This window comes from Cajanus cajan, chromosome 8 (assembly GCF_000230855.2).
Source record: "Cajanus cajan strain Asha chromosome 8, NIPB_CcT2T_4, whole genome shotgun sequence".
In the NCBI taxonomy this organism is placed as follows: Eukaryota; Viridiplantae; Streptophyta; class Magnoliopsida; order Fabales; family Fabaceae; genus Cajanus; species Cajanus cajan.
In genome coordinates, this window is record NC_138524.1 from 51995054 (window position 1) to 52012221 (window position 17168).

The following is a 17168-nucleotide window of genomic DNA, read 5'->3' on the forward strand; positions in this document are numbered from 1 at the left end:
TATGCGGTTGTAAGGAAAAATATTAGCCATAAAATTTGAATTTTTGTCTATCTCGTGAAAAAATTTGAGTTCAATCCGAGATAGTTTGAAAATTTGACAAAAGTACCCCTGTTAAAAAATTGAGACAGTTAAATTTGAGAAAAACAACTGAGACGACTTTTTTTAAGAAAAAAAATTCAAATAACCACGTAAGTAAGAAATCGGCAAAAAAAAAAAGAGGTGCAACACGAGGACTTCCCAGGAGGTCACCCATCCTAGTACTACTCTCGCCCAAGCACGCTTAACTGCGGAGTTCTGATGGGATCCGGTGCATTAGTGCTGGTATGATCGCACCTGACAAGTATTACGCAAAATATTAGTATATGCGGTTGTAAGGAAAAATATTAGCCATAAAATTTGAATTTTTGTCTATCTCGTGAAAAAATTTGAGTTCAATCCGAGATAGTTTGAAAATTTGACAAAAGTACCCCTGTTAAAAAATTGAGACAGTTAAATTTGAGAAAAACAACTGAGACGACTTTTTTTAAGAAAAAAAATTCAAATAACCACGTAAGTAAGAAATCGGCAAAAAAAAAAAGAGGTGCAACACGAGGACTTCCCAGGAGGTCACCCATCCTAGTACTACTCTCGCCCAAGCACGCTTAACTGCGGGGTTCTGATGGGATCCGGTGCATTAGTGCTGGTATGATCGCACCTGACAAGTATTACGCAAAATATTAGTATATGCGGTTGTAAGGAAAAATATTAGCCATAAAATTTGAATTTTTGTCTATCTCGTGAAAAAATTTGAGTTCAATCCGAGATAGTTTGAAAATTTGACAAAAGTACCCCTGTTAAAAAATTGAGACAGTTAAATTTGAGAAAAACAACTGAGACGACTTTTTTTAAGAAAAAAAATTCAAATAACCACGTAAGTAAGAAATCGGCAAAAAAAAAAAGAGGTGCAACACGAGGACTTCCCAGGAGGTCCCCCATCCTAGTACTACTCTCGCCCAAGCACGCTTAACTGCGGAGTTCTGATGGGATCCGGTGCATTAGTGCTGGTATGATCGCACCTGACAAGTATTACGCAAAATATTAGTATATGCGGTTGTAAGGAAAAATATTAGCCATAAAATTTGAATTTTTGTCTATCTCGTGAAAAAATTTGAGTTCAATCCGAGATAGTTTGAAAATTTGACAAAAGTACCCCTGTTAAAAAATTGAGACAGTTAAATTTGAGAAAAACAACTGAGACGACTTTTTTTAAGAAAAAAAATTCAAATAACCACGTAAGTAAGAAATCGGCAAAAAAAAAAAGAGGTGCAACACGAGGACTTCCCAGGAGGTCACCCATCCTAGTACTACTCTCGCCCAAGCACGCTTAACTGCGGAGTTCTGATGGGATCCGGTGCATTAGTGCTGGTATGATCGCACCTGACAAGTATTACGCAAAATATTAGTATATGCGGTTGTAAGGAAAAATATTAGCCATAAAATTTGAATTTTTGTCTATCTCGTGAAAAAATTTGAGTTCAATCCGAGATAGTTTGAAAATTTGACAAAAGTACCCCTGTTAAAAAATTGAGACAGTTAAATTTGAGAAAAACAACTGAGACGACTTTTTTTAAGAAAAAAAATTCAAATAACCACGTAAGTAAGAAATCGGCAAAAAAAAAAAAGAGGTGCAACACGAGGACTTCCCAGGAGGTCACCCATCCTAGTACTACTCTCGCCCAAGCACGCTTAACTGCGGAGTTCTGATGGGATCCCGTGCATTAGTGCTGGTATGATCGCACCTGACAAGTATTACGCAAAATATTAGTATATGCGGTTGTAAGGAAAAATATTAGCCATAAAATTTGAATTTTTGTCTATCTCGTGAAAAAATTTGAGTTCAATCCGAGATAGTTTGAAAATTTGACAAAAGTACCCCTGTTAAAAAATTGAGACAGTTAAATTTGAGAAAAACAACTCAGACGACTTTTTTTAAGAAAAAAAATTCAAATAACCACGTAAGTAAGAAATCGGCAAAAAAAAAAAGAGGTGCAACACGAGGACTTCCCAGGAGGTCACCCATCCTAGTACTACTCTCGCCCAAGCACGCTTAACTGCGGAGTTCTGATGGGATCCGGTGCATTAGTGCTGGTATGATCGCACCTGACAAGTATTACGCAAAATATTAGTATATGCGGTTGTAAGGAAAAATATTAGCCATAAAATTTGAATTTTTGTCTATCTCGTGAAAAAATTTGAGTTCAATCCGAGATAGTTTGAAAATTTGACAAAAGTACCCCTGTTAAAAAATTGAGACAGTTAAATTTGAGAAAAACAACTGAGACGACTTTTTTTAAGAAAAAAAATTCAAATAACCACGTAAGTAAGAAATCGGCAAAAAAAAAAAAGAGGTGCAACACGAGGACTTCCCAGGAGGTCACCCATCCTAGTACTACTCTCGCCCAAGCACGCTTAACTGCGGAGTTCTGATGGGATCCGGTGCATTAGTGCTGGTATGATCGCACCTGACAAGTATTACGCAAAATATTAGTATATGCGGTTGTAAGGAAAAATATTAGCCATAAAATTTGAATTTTTGTCTATCTCGTGAAAAAATTTGAGTTCAATCCGAGATAGTTTGAAAATTTGACAAAAGTACCCCTGTTAAAAAATTGAGACAGTTAAATTTGAGAAAAACAACTGAGACGACTTTTTTTAAGAAAAAAAATTCAAATAACCACGTAAGTAAGAAATCGGCAAAAAAAAAAAGAGGTGCAACACGAGGACTTCCCAGGAGGTCACCCATCCTAGTACTACTCTCGCCCAAGCACGCTTAACTGCGGAGTTCTGATGGGATCCGGTGCATTAGTGCTGGTATGATCGCACCTGACAAGTATTACGCAAAATATTAGTATATGCGGTTGTAAGGAAAAATATTAGCCATAAAATTTGAATTTTTGTCTATCTCGTGAAAAAATTTGAGTTCAATCCGAGATAGTTTGAAAATTTGACAAAAGTACCCCTGTTAAAAAATTGAGACAGTTAAATTTGAGAAAAACAACTGAGACGACTTTTTTTAAGAAAAAAAATTCAAATAACCACGTAAGTAAGAAATCGGCAAAAAAAAAAAGAGGTGCAACACGAGGACTTCCCAGGAGGTCACCCATCCTAGTACTACTCTCGCCCAAGCACGCTTAACTGCGGAGTTCTGATGGGATCCGGTGCATTAGTGCTGGTATGATCGCACCTGACAAGTATTACGCAAAATATTAGTATATGCGGTTGTAAGGAAAAATATTAGCCATAAAATTTGAATTTTTGTCTATCTCGTGAAAAAATTTGAGTTCAATCCGAGATAGTTTGAAAATTTGACAAAAGTAGCCCTGTTAAAAAATTGAGACAGTTAAATTTGAGAAAAACAACTGAGACGACTTTTTTTAAGAAAAAAAATTCAAATAACCACGTAAGTAAGAAATCGGCAAAAAAAAAAAAGAGGTGCAACACGAGGACTTCCCAGGAGGTCACCCATCCTAGTACTACTCTCGCCCAAGCACGCTTACCTGCGGAGTTCTGATGGGATCCGGTGCATTAGTGCTGGTATGATCGCACCTGACAAGTATTACGCAAAATATTAGTATATGCGGTTGTAAGGAAAAATATTAGCCATAAAATTTGAATTTTTGTCTATCTCGTGAAAAAATTTGAGTTCAATCCGAGATAGTTTGAAAATTTGACAAAAGTACCCCTGTTAAAAAATTGAGACAGTTAAATTTGAGAAAAACAACTGAGACGACTTTTTTTAAGAAAAAAAATTCAAATAACCACGTAAGTAAGAAATCGGCAAAAAAAAAAAGAGGTGCAACACGAGGACTTCCCAGGAGGTCACCCATCCTAGTACTACTCTCGCCCAAGCACGCTTAACTGCGGAGTTCTGATGGGATCCGGTGCATTAGTGCTGGTATGATCGCACCTGACAAGTATTACGCAAAATATTAGTATATGCGGTTGTAAGGAAAAATATTAGCCATAAAATTTGAATTTTTGTCTATCTCGTGAAAAAATTTGAGTTCAATCCGAGATAGTTTGAAAATTTGACAAAAGTACCCCTGTTAAAAAATTGAGACAGTTAAATTTGAGAAAAACAACTGAGACGACTTTTTTTAAGAAAAAAAATTCAAATAACCACGTAAGTAAGAAATCGGCAAAAAAAAAAAGAGGTGCAACACGAGGACTTCCCAGGAGGTCACCCATCCTAGTACTACTCTCGCCCAAGCACGCTTAACTGCGGAGTTCTGATGGGATCCGGTGCATTAGTGCTGGTATGATCGCACCTGACAAGTATTACGCAAAATATTAGTATATGCGGTTGTAAGGAAAAATATTAGCCATAAAATTTGAATTTTTGTCTATCTCGTGAAAAAATTTGAGTTCAATCCGAGATAGTTTGAAAATTTGACAAAAGTACCCCTGTTAAAAAATTGAGACAGTTAAATTTGAGAAAAACAACTGAGACGACTTTTTTTAAGAAAAAAAATTCAAATAACCACGTAAGTAAGAAATCGGCAAAAAAAAAAAGAGGTGCAACACGAGGACTTCCCAGGAGGTCACCCATCCTAGTACTACTCTCGCCCAAGCACGCTTAACTGCGGAGTTCTGATGGGATCCGGTGCATTAGTGCTGGTATGATCGCACCCGACAAGTATTACGCCAAATATTAGTATATGCGGTTGTAAGGAAAAATATTAGCCATAAAATTTGAATTTTTGTCTATCTCGTGAAAAAATTTGAGTTCAATCCGAGATAGTTTGAAAATTTGACAAAAGTAGCCCTGTTAAAAAATTGAGACAGTTAAATTTGAGAAAAACAACTGAGACGACTTTTTTTAAGAAAAAAAATTCAAATAACCACGTAAGTAAGAAATCGGCAAAAAAAAAAAGAGGTGCAACACGAGGACTTCCCAGGAGGTCACCCATCCTAGTACTACTCTCGCCCAAGCACGCTTAACTGCGGAGTTCTGATGGGATCCGGTGCATTAGTGCTGGTATGATCGCACCCGACAAGTATTACGCAAAATATTAGTATATGCGGTTGTAAGGAAAAATATTAGCCATAAAATTTGAATTTTTGTCTATCTCGTGAAAAAATTTGAGTTCAATCCGAGATAGTTTGAAAATTTGACAAAAGTACCCCTGTTAAAAAATTGAGACAGTTAAATTTGAGAAAAACAACTGAGACGACTTTTTTTAAGAAAAAAAATTCAAATAACCACGTAAGTAAGAAATCGGCAAAAAAAAAAAGAGGTGCAACACGAGGACTTCCCAGGAGGTCACCCATCCTAGTACTACTCTCGCCCAAGCACGCTTAACTGCGGAGTTCTGATGGGATCCGGTGCATTAGTGCTGGTATGATCGCACCCGACAAGTATTACGCCAAATATTAGTATATGCGGTTGTAAGGAAAAATATTAGCCATAAAATTTGAATTTTTGTCTATCTCGTGAAAAAATTTGAGTTCAATCCGAGATAGTTTGAAAATTTGACAAAAGTAGCCCTGTTAAAAAATTGAGACAGTTAAATTTGAGAAAAACAACTGAGACGACTTTTTTTAAGAAAAAAAATTCAAATAACCACGTAAGTAAGAAATCGGCAAAAAAAAAAAGAGGTGCAACACGAGGACTTCCCAGGAGGTCACCCATCCTAGTACTACTCTCGCCCAAGCACGCTTAACTGCGGAGTTCTGATGGGATCCGGTGCATTAGTGCTGGTATGATCGCACCCGACAAGTATTACGCAAAATATTAGTATATGCGGTTGTAAGGAAAAATATTAGCCATAAAATTTGAATTTTTGTCTATCTCGTGAAAAAATTTGAGTTCAATCCGAGATAGTTTGAAAATTTGACAAAAGTACCCCTGTTAAAAAATTGAGACAGTTAAATTTGAGAAAAACAACTGAGACGACTTTTTTTAAGAAAAAAAATTCAAATAACCACGTAAGTAAGAAATCGGCAAAAAAAAAAAGAGGTGCAACACGAGGACTTCCCAGGAGGTCACCCATCCTAGTACTACTCTCGCCCAAGCACGCTTAACTGCGGAGTTCTGATGGGATCCGGTGCATTAGTGCTGGTATGATCGCACCTGACAAGTATTACGCAAAATATTAGTATATGCGGTTGTAAGGAAAAATATTAGCCATAAAATTTGAATTTTTGTCTATCTCGTGAAAAAATTTGAGTTCAATCCGAGATAGTTTGAAAATTTGACAAAAGTACCCCTGTTAAAAAATTGAGACAGTTAAATTTGAGAAAAACAACTGAGACGACTTTTTTTAAGAAAAAAAATTCAAATAACCACGTAAGTAAGAAATCGGCAAAAAAAAAAAAGAGGTGCAACACGAGGACTTCCCAGGAGGTCACCCATCCTAGTACTACTCTCGCCCAAGCACGCTTAACTGCGGAGTTCTGATGGGATCCGGTGCATTAGTGCTGGTATGATCACACCTGACAAGTATTACGCAAAATATTAGTATATGCGGTTGTAAGGAAAAATATTAGCCATAAAATTTGAATTTTTGTCTATCTCGTGAAAAAATTTGAGTTCAATCCGAGATAGTTTGAAAATTTGACAAAAGTACCCCTGTTAAAAAATTGAGACAGTTAAATTTGAGAAAAACAACTGAGACGACTTTTTTTAAGAAAAAAAATTCAAATAACCACGTAAGTAAGAAATCGGCAAAAAAAAAAAGAGGTGCAACACGAGGACTTCCCAGGAGGTCACCCATCCTAGTACTACTCTCGCCCAAGCACGCTTAACTGCGGAGTTCTGATGGGATCCGGTGCATTAGTGCTGGTATGATCGCACCCGACAAGTATTACGCAAAATATTAGTATATGCGGTTGTAAGGAAAAATATTAGCCATAAAATTTGAATTTTTGTCTATCTCGTGAAAAAATTTGAGTTCAATCCGAGATAGTTTGAAAATTTGACAAAAGTACCCCTGTTAAAAAATTGAGACAGTTAAATTTGAGAAAAACAACTGAGACGACTTTTTTTAAGAAAAAAAATTCAAATAACCACGTAAGTAAGAAATCGGCAAAAAAAAAAAGAGGTGCAACACGAGGACTTCCCAGGAGGTCACCCATCCTAGTACTACTCTCGCCCAAGCACGCTTAACTGCGGAGTTCTGATGGGATCCGGTGCATTAGTGCTGGTATGATCGCACCCGACAAGTATTACGCAAAATATTAGTATATGCGGTTGTAAGGAAAAATATTAGCCATAAAATTTGAATTTTTGTCTATCTCGTGAAAAAATTTGAGTTCAATCCGAGATAGTTTGAAAATTTGACAAAAGTACCCCTGTTAAAAATTTGAGACAGTTAAATTTGAGAAAAACAACTGAGACGACTTTTTTTAAGAAAAAAAATTCAAATAACCACGTAAGTAAGAAATCGGCAAAAAAAAAAAGAGGTGCAACACGAGGACTTCCCAGGAGGTCACCCATCCTAGTACTACTCTCGCCCAAGCACGCTTAACTGCGGAGTTCTGATGGGATCCGGTGCATTAGTGCTGGTATGATCGCACCTGACAAGTATTACGCAAAATATTAGTATATGCGGTTGTAAGGAAAAATATTAGCCATAAAATTTGAATTTTTGTCTATCTCGTGAAAAAATTTGAGTTCAATCCGAGATAGTTTGAAAATTTGACAAAAGTACCCCTGTTAAAAAATTGAGACAGTTAAATTTGAGAAAAACAACTGAGACGACTTTTTTTAAGAAAAAAAATTCAAATAACCACGTAAGTAAGAAATCGGCAAAAAAAAAAAGAGGTGCAACACGAGGACTTCCCAGGAGGTCACCCATCCTAGTACTACTCTCGCCCAAGCACGCTTAACTGCGGAGTTCTGATGGGATCCGGTGCATTAGTGCTGGTATGATCGCACCTGACAAGTATTACGCAAAATATTAGTATATGCGGTTGTAAGGAAAAATATTAGCCATAAAATTTGAATTTTTGTCTATCTCGTGAAAAAATTTGAGTTCAATCCGAGATAGTTTGAAAATTTGACAAAAGTACCCCTGTTAAAAAATTGAGACAGTTAAATTTGAGAAAAACAACTGAGACGACTTTTTTTAAGAAAAAAAATTCAAATAACCACGTAAGTAAGAAATCGGCAAAAAAAAAAAGAGGTGCAACACGAGGACTTCCCAGGAGGTCACCCATCCTAGTACTACTCTCGCCCAAGCACGCTTAACTGCGGAGTTCTGATGGGATCCGGTGCATTAGTGCTGGTATGATCGCACCCGACAAGTATTACGCCAAATATTAGTATATGCGGTTGTAAGGAAAAATATTAGCCATAAAATTTGAATTTTTGTCTATCTCGTGAAAAAATTTGAGTTCAATCCGAGATAGTTTGAAAATTTGACAAAAGTAGCCCTGTTAAAAAATTGAGACAGTTAAATTTGAGAAAAACAACTGAGACGACTTTTTTTAAGAAAAAAAATTCAAATAACCACGTAAGTAAGAAATCGGCAAAAAAAAAAAGAGGTGCAACACGAGGACTTCCCAGGAGGTCACCCATCCTAGTACTACTCTCGCCCAAGCACGCTTAACTGCGGAGTTCTGATGGGATCCGGTGCATTAGTGCTGGTATGATAGCACCCGACAAGTATTACGCAAAATATTAGTATATGCGGTTGTAAGGAAAAATATTAGCCATAAAATTTGAATTTTTGTCTATCTCGTGAAAAAATTTGAGTTCAATCCGAGATAGTTTGAAAATTTGACAAAAGTACCCCTGTTAAAAAATTGAGACAGTTAAATTTGAGAAAAACAACTGAGACGACTTTTTTTAAGAAAAAAAATTCAAATAACCACGTAAGTAAGAAATCGGCAAAAAAAAAAAGAGGTGCAACACGAGGACTTCCCAGGAGGTCACCCATCCTAGTACTACTCTCGCCCAAGCACGCTTAACTGCGGAGTTCTGATGGGATCCGGTGCATTAGTGCTGGTATGATCGCACCTGACAAGTATTACGCAAAATATTAGTATATGCGGTTGTAAGGAAAAATATTAGCCATAAAATTTGAATTTTTGTCTATCTCGTGAAAAAATTTGAGTTCAATCCGAGATAGTTTGAAAATTTGACAAAAGTACCCCTGTTAAAAAATTGAGACAGTTAAATTTGAGAAAAACAACTGAGACGACTTTTTTTAAGAAAAAAAATTCAAATAACCACGTAAGTAAGAAATCGGCAAAAAAAAAAAAAGAGGTGCAACACGAGGACTTCCCAGGAGGTCACCCATCCTAGTACTACTCTCGCCCAAGCACGCTTAACTGCGGAGTTCTGATGGGATCCGGTGCATTAGTGCTGGTATGATCGCACCTGACAAGTATTACGCAAAATATTAGTATATGCGGTTGTAAGGAAAAATATTAGCCATAAAATTTGAATTTTTGTCTATCTCGTGAAAAAATTTGAGTTCAATCCGAGATAGTTTGAAAATTTGACAAAAGTACCCCTGTTAAAAAATTGAGACAGTTAAATTTGAGAAAAACAACTGAGACGACTTTTTTTAAGAAAAAAAATTCAAATAACCACGTAAGTAAGAAATCGGCAAAAAAAAAAAGAGGTGCAACACGAGGACTTCCCAGGAGGTCACCCATCCTAGTACTACTCTCGCCCAAGCACGCTTAACTGCGGAGTTCTGATGGGATCCGGTGCATTAGTGCTGGTATGATCGCACCCGACAAGTATTACGCAAAATATTAGTATATGCGGTTGTAAGGAAAAATATTAGCCATAAAATTTGAATTTTTGTCTATCTCGTGAAAAAATTTGAGTTCAATCCGAGATAGTTTGAAAATTTGACAAAAGTAGCCCTGTTAAAAAATTGAGACAGTTAAATTTGAGAAAAACAACTGAGACGACTTTTTTTAAGAAAAAAAATTCAAATAACCACGTAAGTAAGAAATCGGCAAAAAAAAAAAGAGGTGCAACACGAGGACTTCCCAGGAGGTCACCCATCCTAGTACTACTCTCGCCCAAGCACGCTTAACTGCGGAGTTCTGATGGGATCCGGTGCATTAGTGCTGGTATGATCGCACCCGACAAGTATTACGCAAAATATTAGTATATGCGGTTGTAAGGAAAAATATTAGCCATAAAATTTGAATTTTTGTCTATCTCGTGAAAAAATTTGAGTTCAATCCGAGATAGTTTGAAAATTTGACAAAAGTACCCCTGTTAAAAAATTGAGACAGTTAAATTTGAGAAAAACAACTGAGACGACTTTTTTTAAGAAAAAAAATTCAAATAACCACGTAAGTAAGAAATCGGCAAAAAAAAAAAGAGGTGCAACACGAGGACTTCCCAGGAGGTCACCCATCCTAGTACTACTCTCGCCCAAGCACGCTTAACTGCGGAGTTCTGATGGGATCCGGTGCATTAGTGCTGGTATGATCGCACCTGACAAGTATTACGCAAAATATTAGTATATGCGGTTGTAAGGAAAAATATTAGCCATAAAATTTGAATTTTTGTCTATCTCGTGAAAAAATTTGAGTTCAATCCGAGATAGTTTGAAAATTTGACAAAAGTACCCCTGTTAAAAAATTGAGACAGTTAAATTTGAGAAAAACAACTGAGACGACTTTTTTTAAGAAAAAAAATTCAAATAACCACGTAAGTAAGAAATCGGCAAAAAAAAAAAAGAGGTGCAACACGAGGACTTCCCAGGAGGTCACCCATCCTAGTACTACTCTCGCCCAAGCACGCTTAACTGCGGAGTTCTGATGGGATCCGGTGCATTAGTGCTGGTATGATCGCACCTGACAAGTATTACGCAAAATATTAGTATATGCGGTTGTAAGGAAAAATATTAGCCATAAAATTTGAATTTTTGTCTATCTCGTGAAAAAATTTGAGTTCAATCCGAGATAGTTTGAAAATTTGACAAAAGTACCCCTGTTAAAAAATTGAGACAGTTAAATTTGAGAAAAACAACTGAGACGACTTTTTTTAAGAAAAAAAATTCAAATAACCACGTAAGTAAGAAATCGGCAAAAAAAAAAAGAGGTGCAACACGAGGACTTCCCAGGAGGTCACCCATTCTAGTACTACTCTCGCCCAAGCACGCTTAACTGCGGAGTTCTGATGGGATCCGGTGCATTAGTGCTGGTATGATCGCACCTGACAAGTATTACGCAAAATATTAGTATATGCGGTTGTAAGGAAAAATATTAGCCATAAAATTTGAATTTTTGTCTATCTCGTGAAAAAATTTGAGTTCAATCCGAGATAGTTTGAAAATTTGACAAAAGTACCCCTGTTAAAAAATTGAGACAGTTAAATTTGAGAAAAACAACTGAGTCGACTTTTTTTAAGAAAAAAAATTCAAATAACCACGTAAGTAAGAAATCGGCAAAAAAAAAGAGAGGTGCAACACGAGGACTTCCCAGGAGGTCACCCATCCTAGTACTACTCTCGCCCAAGCACGCTTAACTGCGGAGTTCTGATGGGATCCGGTGCATTAGTGCTGGTATGATCGCACCTGACAAGTATTACGCAAAATATTAGTATATGCGGTTGAAAGGAAAAATATTAGCCATAAAATTTGAATTTTTGTCTATCTCGTGAAAAAATTTGAGTTCAATCCGAGATAGTTTGAAAATTTGACAAAAGTACCCCTGTTAAAAAATTGAGACAGTTAAATTTGAGAAAAACAACTGAGACGACTTTTTTTAAGAAAAAAAATTCAAATAACCACGTAAGTAAGAAATCGGCAAAAAAAAAGAGAGGTGCAACACGAGGACATCCCAGGAGGTCACCCATCCTAGTACTACTCTCGCCCAAGCACGCTTAACTGCGGAGTTCTGATGGGATCCGGTGCATTAGTGCTGGTATGATCGCACATGACAAGTATTACGCAAAATATTAGTATATGCGGTTGTAAGGAAAAATATTAGCCATAAAATTTGAATTTTTGTCTATCTCGTGAAAAAATTTGAGTTCAATCCGAGATAGTTTGAAAATTTGACAAAAGTACCCCTGTTAAAAAATTGAGACAGTTAACTTTGAGAAAAACAACTGAGACGACTTTTTTTAAGAAAAAAAATTCAAATAACCACGTAAGTAAGAAATCGGCAAAAAAAAAGAGAGGTGCAACACGAGGACTTCCCAGGAGGTCACCCATCCTAGTACTACTCTCGCCCAAGCACGCTTAACTGCGGAGTTCTGATGGGATCCAGTGCATTAGTGCTGGTATGATCGCACCTGACAAGTATTACGCAAAATATTAGTATATGCGGTTGTAAGGAAAAATATTAGCCATAAAATTTGAATTTTTGTCTATCTCGTGAAAAAATTTGAGTTCAATCCGAGATAGTTTGAAAATTTGACAAAAGTACCCCTGTTAAAAAATTGAGACAGTTAAATTTGAGAAAAACAACTGAGACGACTTTTTTTAAGAAAAAAAATTCAAATAACCACGTAAGTAAGAAATCGGCAAAAAAAAAAAGAGGTGCAACACGAGGACTTCCCAGGAGGTCACCCATCCTAGTACTACTCTCGCCCAAGCACGCTTAACTGCGGAGTTCTGATGGGATCCGGTGCATTAGTGCTGGTATGATCGCACCTGACAAGTATTACGCAAAATATTAGTATATGCGGTTGTAAGGAAAAATATTAGCCATAAAATTTGAATTTTGTCTATCTCGTGAAAAAATTTGAGTTCAATCCGAGATAGTTTGAGAATTTGACAAAAGTACCCCTGTTAAAAAATTGAGACAGTTAAATTTGAGAAAAACAACTGAGACGACTTTTTTTAAGAAAAAAAATTCAAATAACCACGTAAGTAAGAAATCGGCAAAAAAAAAGAGAGGTGCAACACGAGGACTTCCCAGGAGGTCACCCATCCTAGTACTACTCTCGCCCAAGCACGCTTAACTACGGAGTTCTGATGGGATCCGGTGCATTAGTGCTGGTATGATCGCACCTGACAAGTATTACGCAAAATATTAGTATATGCGGTTGTAAGGAAAAATATTAGCCATAAAATTTGAATTTTTGTCTATCTCGTGAAAAAATTTGAGTTCAATCCGAGATAGTTTGAAAATTTGACAAAAGTACCCCTGTTAAAAAATTGAGACAGTTAAATTTGAGAAAAACAACTGAGACGACTTTTTTTAAGAAAAAAAATTCAAATAACCACGTAAGTAAGAAATCGGCAAAAAAAAAGAGAGGTGCAACACGAGGACTTCCCAGGAGGTCACCCATCCTAGGACTACTCTCGCCCAAGCACGCTTAACTGCGGAGTTCTGATGGGATCCGGTGCATTAGTGCTGGTATGATCGCACCTGACAAGTATTACGCAAAATATTAGTATATGCGGTTGTAAGGAAAAATATTAGCCATAAAATTTGAATTTTTGTCTATCTCGTGAAAAAATTTGAGTTCAATCCGAGATAGTTTGAAAATTTGACAAAAGTACCCCTGTTAAAAAATTGAGACAGTTAAATTTGAGAAAAACAACTGAGACGACTTTTTTTAAGAAAAAAAATTCAAATAACCACGTAAGTAAGAAATCGGCAAAAAAAAAAGAGGTGCAACACGAGGACTTCCCAGGAGGTCACCCATCCTAGTACTACTCTCGCCCAAGCACGCTTAACTGCGGAGTTCTGATGGGATCCGGTGCATTAGTGCTGGTATGATCGCACCTGACAAGTATTACGCAAAATATTAGTATATGCGGTTGTAAGGAAAAATATTAGCCATAAAATTTGAATTTTTGTCTATCTCGTGAAAAAATTTGAGTTCAATCCGAGATAGTTTGAAAATTTGACAAAAGTACCCCTGTTAAAAAATTGAGACAGTTAAATTTGAGAAAAACAACTGAGACGACTTTTTTTAAGAAAAAAAATTCAAATAACCACGTAAGTAAGAAATCGGCAAAAAAAAAAAGAGGTGCAACACGAGGACTTCCCAGGAGGTCACCCATCCTAGTACTACTCTCGCCCAAGCACGCTTAACTGCGGAGTTCTGATGGGATCCGGTGCATTAGTGCTGGTATGATCGCACCTGACAAGTATTACGCAAAATATTAGTATATGCGGTTGTAAGGAAAAATATTAGCCATAAAATTTGAATTTTTGTCTATCTCGTGAAAAAATTTGAGTTCAATCCGAGATAGTTTGAAAATTTGACAAAAGTACCCCTGTTAAAAAATTGAGACAGTTAAATTTGAGAAAAACAACTGAGACGACTTTTTTTAAGAAAAAAAATTCAAATAACCACGTAAGTAAGAAATCGGCAAAAAAAAAAAGAGGTGCAACACGAGGACTTCCCAGGAGGTCACCCATCCTAGTACTACTCTCGCCCAAGCACGCTTAACTGCGGAGTTCTGATGGGATCCGGTGCATTAGTGCTGGTATGATCGCACCTGACAAGTATTACGCAAAATATTAGTATATGCGGTTGTAAGGAAAAATATTAGCCATAAAATTTGAATTTTTGTCTATCTCGTGAAAAAATTTGAGTTCAATCCGAGATAGTTTGAAAATTTGACAAAAGTACCCCTGTTAAAAAATTGAGACAGTTAAATTTGAGAAAAACAACTGAGACGACTTTTTTTAAGAAAAAAAATTCAAATAACCACGTAAGTAAGAAATCGGCAAAAAAAAAGAGAGGTGCAACACGAGGACTTCCCAGGAGGTCACCCATCCTAGTACTACTCTCGCCCAAGCACGCTTAACTGCGGAGTTCTGATGGGATCCGGTGCATTAGTGCTGGTATGATCGCACCTGACAAGTATTACGCAAAATATTAGTATATGCGGTTGTAAGGAAAAATATTAGCCATAAAATTTGAATTTTTGTCTATCTCGTGAAAAAATTTGAGTTCAATCCGAGATAGTTTGAAAATTTGACAAAAGTACCCCTGTTAAAAAATTGAGACAGTTAAATTTGAGAAAAACAACTGAGACGACTTTTTTTAAGAAAAAAAATTCAAATAACCACGTAAGTAAGAAATCGGCAAAAAAAAAAAAGAGGTGCAACACGAGGACTTCCCAGGAGGTCACCCATCCTAGTACTACTCTCGCCCAAGCACGCTTAACTGCGGAGTTCTGATGGGATCCGGTGCATTAGTGCTGGTATGATCGCACCTGACAAGTATTACGCAAAATATTAGTATATGCGGTTGTAAGGAAAAATATTAGCCATAAAATTTGAATTTTTGTCTATCTCGTGAAAAAATTTGAGTTCAATCCGAGATAGTTTGAAAATTTGACAAAAGTACCCCTGTTAAAAAATTGAGACAGTTAAATTTGAGAAAAACAACTGAGACGACTTTTTTTAAGAAAAAAAATTCAAATAACCACGTAAGTAAGAAATCGGCAAAAAAAAAAAGAGGTGCAACACGAGGACTTCCCAGGAGGTCACCCATCCTAGTACTACTCTCGCCCAAGCACGCTTAACTGCGGAGTTCTGATGGGATCCGGTGCATTAGTGCTGGTATGATCGCACCCGACAAGTATTACGCAAAATATTAGTATATGCGGTTGTAAGGAAAAATATTAGCCATAAAATTTGAATTTTTGTCTATCTCGTGAAAAAATTTGAGTTCAATCCGAGATAGTTTGAAAATTTGACAAAAGTAGCCCTGTTAAAAAATTGAGATAGTTAAATTTGAGAAAAACAACTGAGACGACTTTTTTTAAGAAAAAAAATTCAAATAACCACGTAAGTAAGAAATCGGCAAAAAAAAAAAAGAGGTGCAACACGAGGACTTCCCAGGAGGTCACCCATCCTAGTACTACTCTCGCCCAAGCACGCTTACCTGCGGAGTTCTGATGGGATCCGGTGCATTAGTGCTGGTATGATCGCACCTGACAAGTATTACGCAAAATATTAGTATATGCGGTTGTAAGGAAAAATATTAGCCATAAAATTTGAATTTTTGTCTATCTCGTGAAAAAATTTGAGTTCAATCCGAGATAGTTTGAAAATTTGACAAAAGTACCCCTGTTAAAAAATTGAGACAGTTAAATTTGAGAAAAACAACTGAGACGACTTTTTTTAAGAAAAAAAATTCAAATAACCACGTAAGAAAGAAATCGGCAAAAAAAAAAAGAGGTGCAACACGAGGACTTCCCAGGAGGTCACCCATCCTAGTACTACTCTCGCCCAAGCACGCTTAACTGCGGAGTTCTGATGGGATCCGGTGCATTAGTGCTGGTATGATCGCACCTGACAAGTATTACGCAAAATATTAGTATATGCGGTTGTAAGGAAAAATATTAGCCATAAAATTTGAATTTTTGTCTATCTCGTGAAAAAATTTGAGTTCAATCCGAGATAGTTTGAAAATTTGACAAAAGTACCCCTGTTAAAAAATTGAGACAGTTAAATTTGAGAAAAACAACTGAGACGACTTTTTTTAAGAAAAAAAATTCAAATAACCACGTAAGTAAGAAATCGGCAAAAAATAAGAGAGGTGCAACACGAGGACTTCCCAGGAGGTCACCCATCCTAGTACTACTCTCGCCCAAGCACGCTTACCTGCGGAGTTCTGATGGGATCCGGTGCATTAGTGCTGGTATGATCGCACCTGACAAGTATTACGCAAAATATTAGTATATGCGGTTGTAAGGAAAAATATAAGCCATAAAATTTGAATTTTTGTCTATCTCGTGAAAAAATTTGAGTTCAATCCGAGATAGTTTGAAAATTTGACAAAAGTACCCCTGTTAAAAAATTGAGACAGTTAAATTTGAGAAAAACAACTGAGACGACTTTTTTTAAGAAAAAAAATTCAAATAACCACGTAAGTAAGAAATCGGCAAAAAAAAAAAAGAGGTGCAACACGAGGACTTCCCAGGAGGTCACCCATCCTAGTACTACTCTCGCCCAAGCACGCTTAACTGCAGAGTTCTGATTGGATCCGGTGCATTAGTGCTGGTATGATCGCACCTGACAAGTATTACGCAAAATATTAGTATATGCGGTTGTAAGGAAAAATATTAGCCATAAAATTTGAATTTTTGTCTATCTCGTGAAAAAATTTGAGTTCAATCCGAGATAGTTTGAAAATTTGACAAAAGTACCCCTGTTAAAAAATTGAGACAGTTAAATTTGAGAAAAACAACTGAGACGACTTTTTTTAAGAAAAAAAATTCAAATAACCACGTAAG

At 36.6% G+C, this 17168-nt stretch overlaps 47 non-coding genes across 47 annotated transcripts; all 47 read right to left on the reverse strand.

Moving 5' to 3' along the window:
* Positions 1 to 216: 216 nt before the first annotated feature.
* LOC145951300 (5S ribosomal RNA) lies at positions 217 to 335 on the reverse strand. Its single transcript, XR_014429097.1, has one exon. It is a non-coding gene; the product is annotated as a 5S ribosomal RNA (ribosomal RNA).
* Positions 336 to 577: 242 nt separating this feature from the next.
* Positions 578 to 696, reverse strand: LOC145951429 (5S ribosomal RNA). Its single transcript, XR_014429227.1, has one exon. It is a non-coding gene; the product is annotated as a 5S ribosomal RNA (ribosomal RNA).
* Positions 697 to 938: 242 nt separating this feature from the next.
* On the reverse strand, positions 939 to 1057 carry LOC145951370 (5S ribosomal RNA). The gene has a single exon (XR_014429168.1). It is a non-coding gene; the product is annotated as a 5S ribosomal RNA (ribosomal RNA).
* A 242-nt stretch (positions 1058 to 1299) lies between these two features.
* Positions 1300 to 1418, reverse strand: LOC145951301 (5S ribosomal RNA). Its single transcript, XR_014429098.1, has one exon. It is a non-coding gene; the product is annotated as a 5S ribosomal RNA (ribosomal RNA).
* Positions 1419 to 1661: 243 nt separating this feature from the next.
* On the reverse strand, positions 1662 to 1780 carry LOC145951411 (5S ribosomal RNA). Its single transcript, XR_014429209.1, has one exon. It is a non-coding gene; the product is annotated as a 5S ribosomal RNA (ribosomal RNA).
* Positions 1781 to 2022: 242 nt separating this feature from the next.
* Positions 2023 to 2141, reverse strand: LOC145951302 (5S ribosomal RNA). Its single transcript, XR_014429099.1, has one exon. It is a non-coding gene; the product is annotated as a 5S ribosomal RNA (ribosomal RNA).
* A 243-nt stretch (positions 2142 to 2384) lies between these two features.
* On the reverse strand, positions 2385 to 2503 carry LOC145951303 (5S ribosomal RNA). Its single transcript, XR_014429100.1, has one exon. It is a non-coding gene; the product is annotated as a 5S ribosomal RNA (ribosomal RNA).
* Positions 2504 to 2745: 242 nt separating this feature from the next.
* LOC145951304 (5S ribosomal RNA) lies at positions 2746 to 2864 on the reverse strand. Its single transcript, XR_014429101.1, has one exon. It is a non-coding gene; the product is annotated as a 5S ribosomal RNA (ribosomal RNA).
* A 242-nt stretch (positions 2865 to 3106) lies between these two features.
* LOC145951305 (5S ribosomal RNA) lies at positions 3107 to 3225 on the reverse strand. The gene has a single exon (XR_014429102.1). It is a non-coding gene; the product is annotated as a 5S ribosomal RNA (ribosomal RNA).
* A 243-nt stretch (positions 3226 to 3468) lies between these two features.
* On the reverse strand, positions 3469 to 3587 carry LOC145951404 (5S ribosomal RNA). The gene has a single exon (XR_014429202.1). It is a non-coding gene; the product is annotated as a 5S ribosomal RNA (ribosomal RNA).
* A 242-nt stretch (positions 3588 to 3829) lies between these two features.
* On the reverse strand, positions 3830 to 3948 carry LOC145951306 (5S ribosomal RNA). Its single transcript, XR_014429103.1, has one exon. It is a non-coding gene; the product is annotated as a 5S ribosomal RNA (ribosomal RNA).
* A 242-nt stretch (positions 3949 to 4190) lies between these two features.
* On the reverse strand, positions 4191 to 4309 carry LOC145951307 (5S ribosomal RNA). The gene has a single exon (XR_014429104.1). It is a non-coding gene; the product is annotated as a 5S ribosomal RNA (ribosomal RNA).
* A 242-nt stretch (positions 4310 to 4551) lies between these two features.
* LOC145951373 (5S ribosomal RNA) lies at positions 4552 to 4670 on the reverse strand. Its single transcript, XR_014429171.1, has one exon. It is a non-coding gene; the product is annotated as a 5S ribosomal RNA (ribosomal RNA).
* A 242-nt stretch (positions 4671 to 4912) lies between these two features.
* Positions 4913 to 5031, reverse strand: LOC145951374 (5S ribosomal RNA). The gene has a single exon (XR_014429172.1). It is a non-coding gene; the product is annotated as a 5S ribosomal RNA (ribosomal RNA).
* Positions 5032 to 5273: 242 nt separating this feature from the next.
* LOC145951376 (5S ribosomal RNA) lies at positions 5274 to 5392 on the reverse strand. Its single transcript, XR_014429174.1, has one exon. It is a non-coding gene; the product is annotated as a 5S ribosomal RNA (ribosomal RNA).
* A 242-nt stretch (positions 5393 to 5634) lies between these two features.
* LOC145951377 (5S ribosomal RNA) lies at positions 5635 to 5753 on the reverse strand. Its single transcript, XR_014429175.1, has one exon. It is a non-coding gene; the product is annotated as a 5S ribosomal RNA (ribosomal RNA).
* A 242-nt stretch (positions 5754 to 5995) lies between these two features.
* On the reverse strand, positions 5996 to 6114 carry LOC145951309 (5S ribosomal RNA). Its single transcript, XR_014429106.1, has one exon. It is a non-coding gene; the product is annotated as a 5S ribosomal RNA (ribosomal RNA).
* A 243-nt stretch (positions 6115 to 6357) lies between these two features.
* On the reverse strand, positions 6358 to 6476 carry LOC145951372 (5S ribosomal RNA). Its single transcript, XR_014429170.1, has one exon. It is a non-coding gene; the product is annotated as a 5S ribosomal RNA (ribosomal RNA).
* A 242-nt stretch (positions 6477 to 6718) lies between these two features.
* On the reverse strand, positions 6719 to 6837 carry LOC145951378 (5S ribosomal RNA). The gene has a single exon (XR_014429176.1). It is a non-coding gene; the product is annotated as a 5S ribosomal RNA (ribosomal RNA).
* A 242-nt stretch (positions 6838 to 7079) lies between these two features.
* On the reverse strand, positions 7080 to 7198 carry LOC145951379 (5S ribosomal RNA). Its single transcript, XR_014429177.1, has one exon. It is a non-coding gene; the product is annotated as a 5S ribosomal RNA (ribosomal RNA).
* A 242-nt stretch (positions 7199 to 7440) lies between these two features.
* On the reverse strand, positions 7441 to 7559 carry LOC145951310 (5S ribosomal RNA). The gene has a single exon (XR_014429108.1). It is a non-coding gene; the product is annotated as a 5S ribosomal RNA (ribosomal RNA).
* A 242-nt stretch (positions 7560 to 7801) lies between these two features.
* LOC145951311 (5S ribosomal RNA) lies at positions 7802 to 7920 on the reverse strand. The gene has a single exon (XR_014429109.1). It is a non-coding gene; the product is annotated as a 5S ribosomal RNA (ribosomal RNA).
* A 242-nt stretch (positions 7921 to 8162) lies between these two features.
* On the reverse strand, positions 8163 to 8281 carry LOC145951380 (5S ribosomal RNA). Its single transcript, XR_014429178.1, has one exon. It is a non-coding gene; the product is annotated as a 5S ribosomal RNA (ribosomal RNA).
* Positions 8282 to 8523: 242 nt separating this feature from the next.
* On the reverse strand, positions 8524 to 8642 carry LOC145951427 (5S ribosomal RNA). Its single transcript, XR_014429225.1, has one exon. It is a non-coding gene; the product is annotated as a 5S ribosomal RNA (ribosomal RNA).
* A 242-nt stretch (positions 8643 to 8884) lies between these two features.
* Positions 8885 to 9003, reverse strand: LOC145951312 (5S ribosomal RNA). Its single transcript, XR_014429110.1, has one exon. It is a non-coding gene; the product is annotated as a 5S ribosomal RNA (ribosomal RNA).
* A 244-nt stretch (positions 9004 to 9247) lies between these two features.
* On the reverse strand, positions 9248 to 9366 carry LOC145951313 (5S ribosomal RNA). The gene has a single exon (XR_014429111.1). It is a non-coding gene; the product is annotated as a 5S ribosomal RNA (ribosomal RNA).
* Positions 9367 to 9608: 242 nt separating this feature from the next.
* On the reverse strand, positions 9609 to 9727 carry LOC145951382 (5S ribosomal RNA). Its single transcript, XR_014429180.1, has one exon. It is a non-coding gene; the product is annotated as a 5S ribosomal RNA (ribosomal RNA).
* Positions 9728 to 9969: 242 nt separating this feature from the next.
* On the reverse strand, positions 9970 to 10088 carry LOC145951383 (5S ribosomal RNA). Its single transcript, XR_014429181.1, has one exon. It is a non-coding gene; the product is annotated as a 5S ribosomal RNA (ribosomal RNA).
* Positions 10089 to 10330: 242 nt separating this feature from the next.
* LOC145951314 (5S ribosomal RNA) lies at positions 10331 to 10449 on the reverse strand. Its single transcript, XR_014429112.1, has one exon. It is a non-coding gene; the product is annotated as a 5S ribosomal RNA (ribosomal RNA).
* A 243-nt stretch (positions 10450 to 10692) lies between these two features.
* LOC145951315 (5S ribosomal RNA) lies at positions 10693 to 10811 on the reverse strand. Its single transcript, XR_014429114.1, has one exon. It is a non-coding gene; the product is annotated as a 5S ribosomal RNA (ribosomal RNA).
* A 242-nt stretch (positions 10812 to 11053) lies between these two features.
* On the reverse strand, positions 11054 to 11172 carry LOC145951388 (5S ribosomal RNA). Its single transcript, XR_014429186.1, has one exon. It is a non-coding gene; the product is annotated as a 5S ribosomal RNA (ribosomal RNA).
* Positions 11173 to 11414: 242 nt separating this feature from the next.
* Positions 11415 to 11533, reverse strand: LOC145951316 (5S ribosomal RNA). The gene has a single exon (XR_014429115.1). It is a non-coding gene; the product is annotated as a 5S ribosomal RNA (ribosomal RNA).
* A 242-nt stretch (positions 11534 to 11775) lies between these two features.
* On the reverse strand, positions 11776 to 11894 carry LOC145951444 (5S ribosomal RNA). The gene has a single exon (XR_014429242.1). It is a non-coding gene; the product is annotated as a 5S ribosomal RNA (ribosomal RNA).
* Positions 11895 to 12136: 242 nt separating this feature from the next.
* On the reverse strand, positions 12137 to 12255 carry LOC145951392 (5S ribosomal RNA). The gene has a single exon (XR_014429190.1). It is a non-coding gene; the product is annotated as a 5S ribosomal RNA (ribosomal RNA).
* Positions 12256 to 12497: 242 nt separating this feature from the next.
* LOC145951317 (5S ribosomal RNA) lies at positions 12498 to 12616 on the reverse strand. Its single transcript, XR_014429116.1, has one exon. It is a non-coding gene; the product is annotated as a 5S ribosomal RNA (ribosomal RNA).
* Positions 12617 to 12857: 241 nt separating this feature from the next.
* Positions 12858 to 12976, reverse strand: LOC145951352 (5S ribosomal RNA). Its single transcript, XR_014429150.1, has one exon. It is a non-coding gene; the product is annotated as a 5S ribosomal RNA (ribosomal RNA).
* A 242-nt stretch (positions 12977 to 13218) lies between these two features.
* Positions 13219 to 13337, reverse strand: LOC145951425 (5S ribosomal RNA). Its single transcript, XR_014429223.1, has one exon. It is a non-coding gene; the product is annotated as a 5S ribosomal RNA (ribosomal RNA).
* Positions 13338 to 13578: 241 nt separating this feature from the next.
* On the reverse strand, positions 13579 to 13697 carry LOC145951318 (5S ribosomal RNA). The gene has a single exon (XR_014429117.1). It is a non-coding gene; the product is annotated as a 5S ribosomal RNA (ribosomal RNA).
* Positions 13698 to 13939: 242 nt separating this feature from the next.
* LOC145951320 (5S ribosomal RNA) lies at positions 13940 to 14058 on the reverse strand. The gene has a single exon (XR_014429119.1). It is a non-coding gene; the product is annotated as a 5S ribosomal RNA (ribosomal RNA).
* A 242-nt stretch (positions 14059 to 14300) lies between these two features.
* Positions 14301 to 14419, reverse strand: LOC145951321 (5S ribosomal RNA). Its single transcript, XR_014429120.1, has one exon. It is a non-coding gene; the product is annotated as a 5S ribosomal RNA (ribosomal RNA).
* Positions 14420 to 14661: 242 nt separating this feature from the next.
* Positions 14662 to 14780, reverse strand: LOC145951322 (5S ribosomal RNA). The gene has a single exon (XR_014429121.1). It is a non-coding gene; the product is annotated as a 5S ribosomal RNA (ribosomal RNA).
* A 243-nt stretch (positions 14781 to 15023) lies between these two features.
* On the reverse strand, positions 15024 to 15142 carry LOC145951323 (5S ribosomal RNA). Its single transcript, XR_014429122.1, has one exon. It is a non-coding gene; the product is annotated as a 5S ribosomal RNA (ribosomal RNA).
* A 242-nt stretch (positions 15143 to 15384) lies between these two features.
* Positions 15385 to 15503, reverse strand: LOC145951384 (5S ribosomal RNA). Its single transcript, XR_014429182.1, has one exon. It is a non-coding gene; the product is annotated as a 5S ribosomal RNA (ribosomal RNA).
* A 243-nt stretch (positions 15504 to 15746) lies between these two features.
* LOC145951405 (5S ribosomal RNA) lies at positions 15747 to 15865 on the reverse strand. The gene has a single exon (XR_014429203.1). It is a non-coding gene; the product is annotated as a 5S ribosomal RNA (ribosomal RNA).
* A 242-nt stretch (positions 15866 to 16107) lies between these two features.
* On the reverse strand, positions 16108 to 16226 carry LOC145951324 (5S ribosomal RNA). The gene has a single exon (XR_014429123.1). It is a non-coding gene; the product is annotated as a 5S ribosomal RNA (ribosomal RNA).
* Positions 16227 to 16468: 242 nt separating this feature from the next.
* Positions 16469 to 16587, reverse strand: LOC145951406 (5S ribosomal RNA). Its single transcript, XR_014429204.1, has one exon. It is a non-coding gene; the product is annotated as a 5S ribosomal RNA (ribosomal RNA).
* A 243-nt stretch (positions 16588 to 16830) lies between these two features.
* On the reverse strand, positions 16831 to 16949 carry LOC145951445 (5S ribosomal RNA). Its single transcript, XR_014429243.1, has one exon. It is a non-coding gene; the product is annotated as a 5S ribosomal RNA (ribosomal RNA).
* Positions 16950 to 17168: the final 219 nt, after the last annotated feature.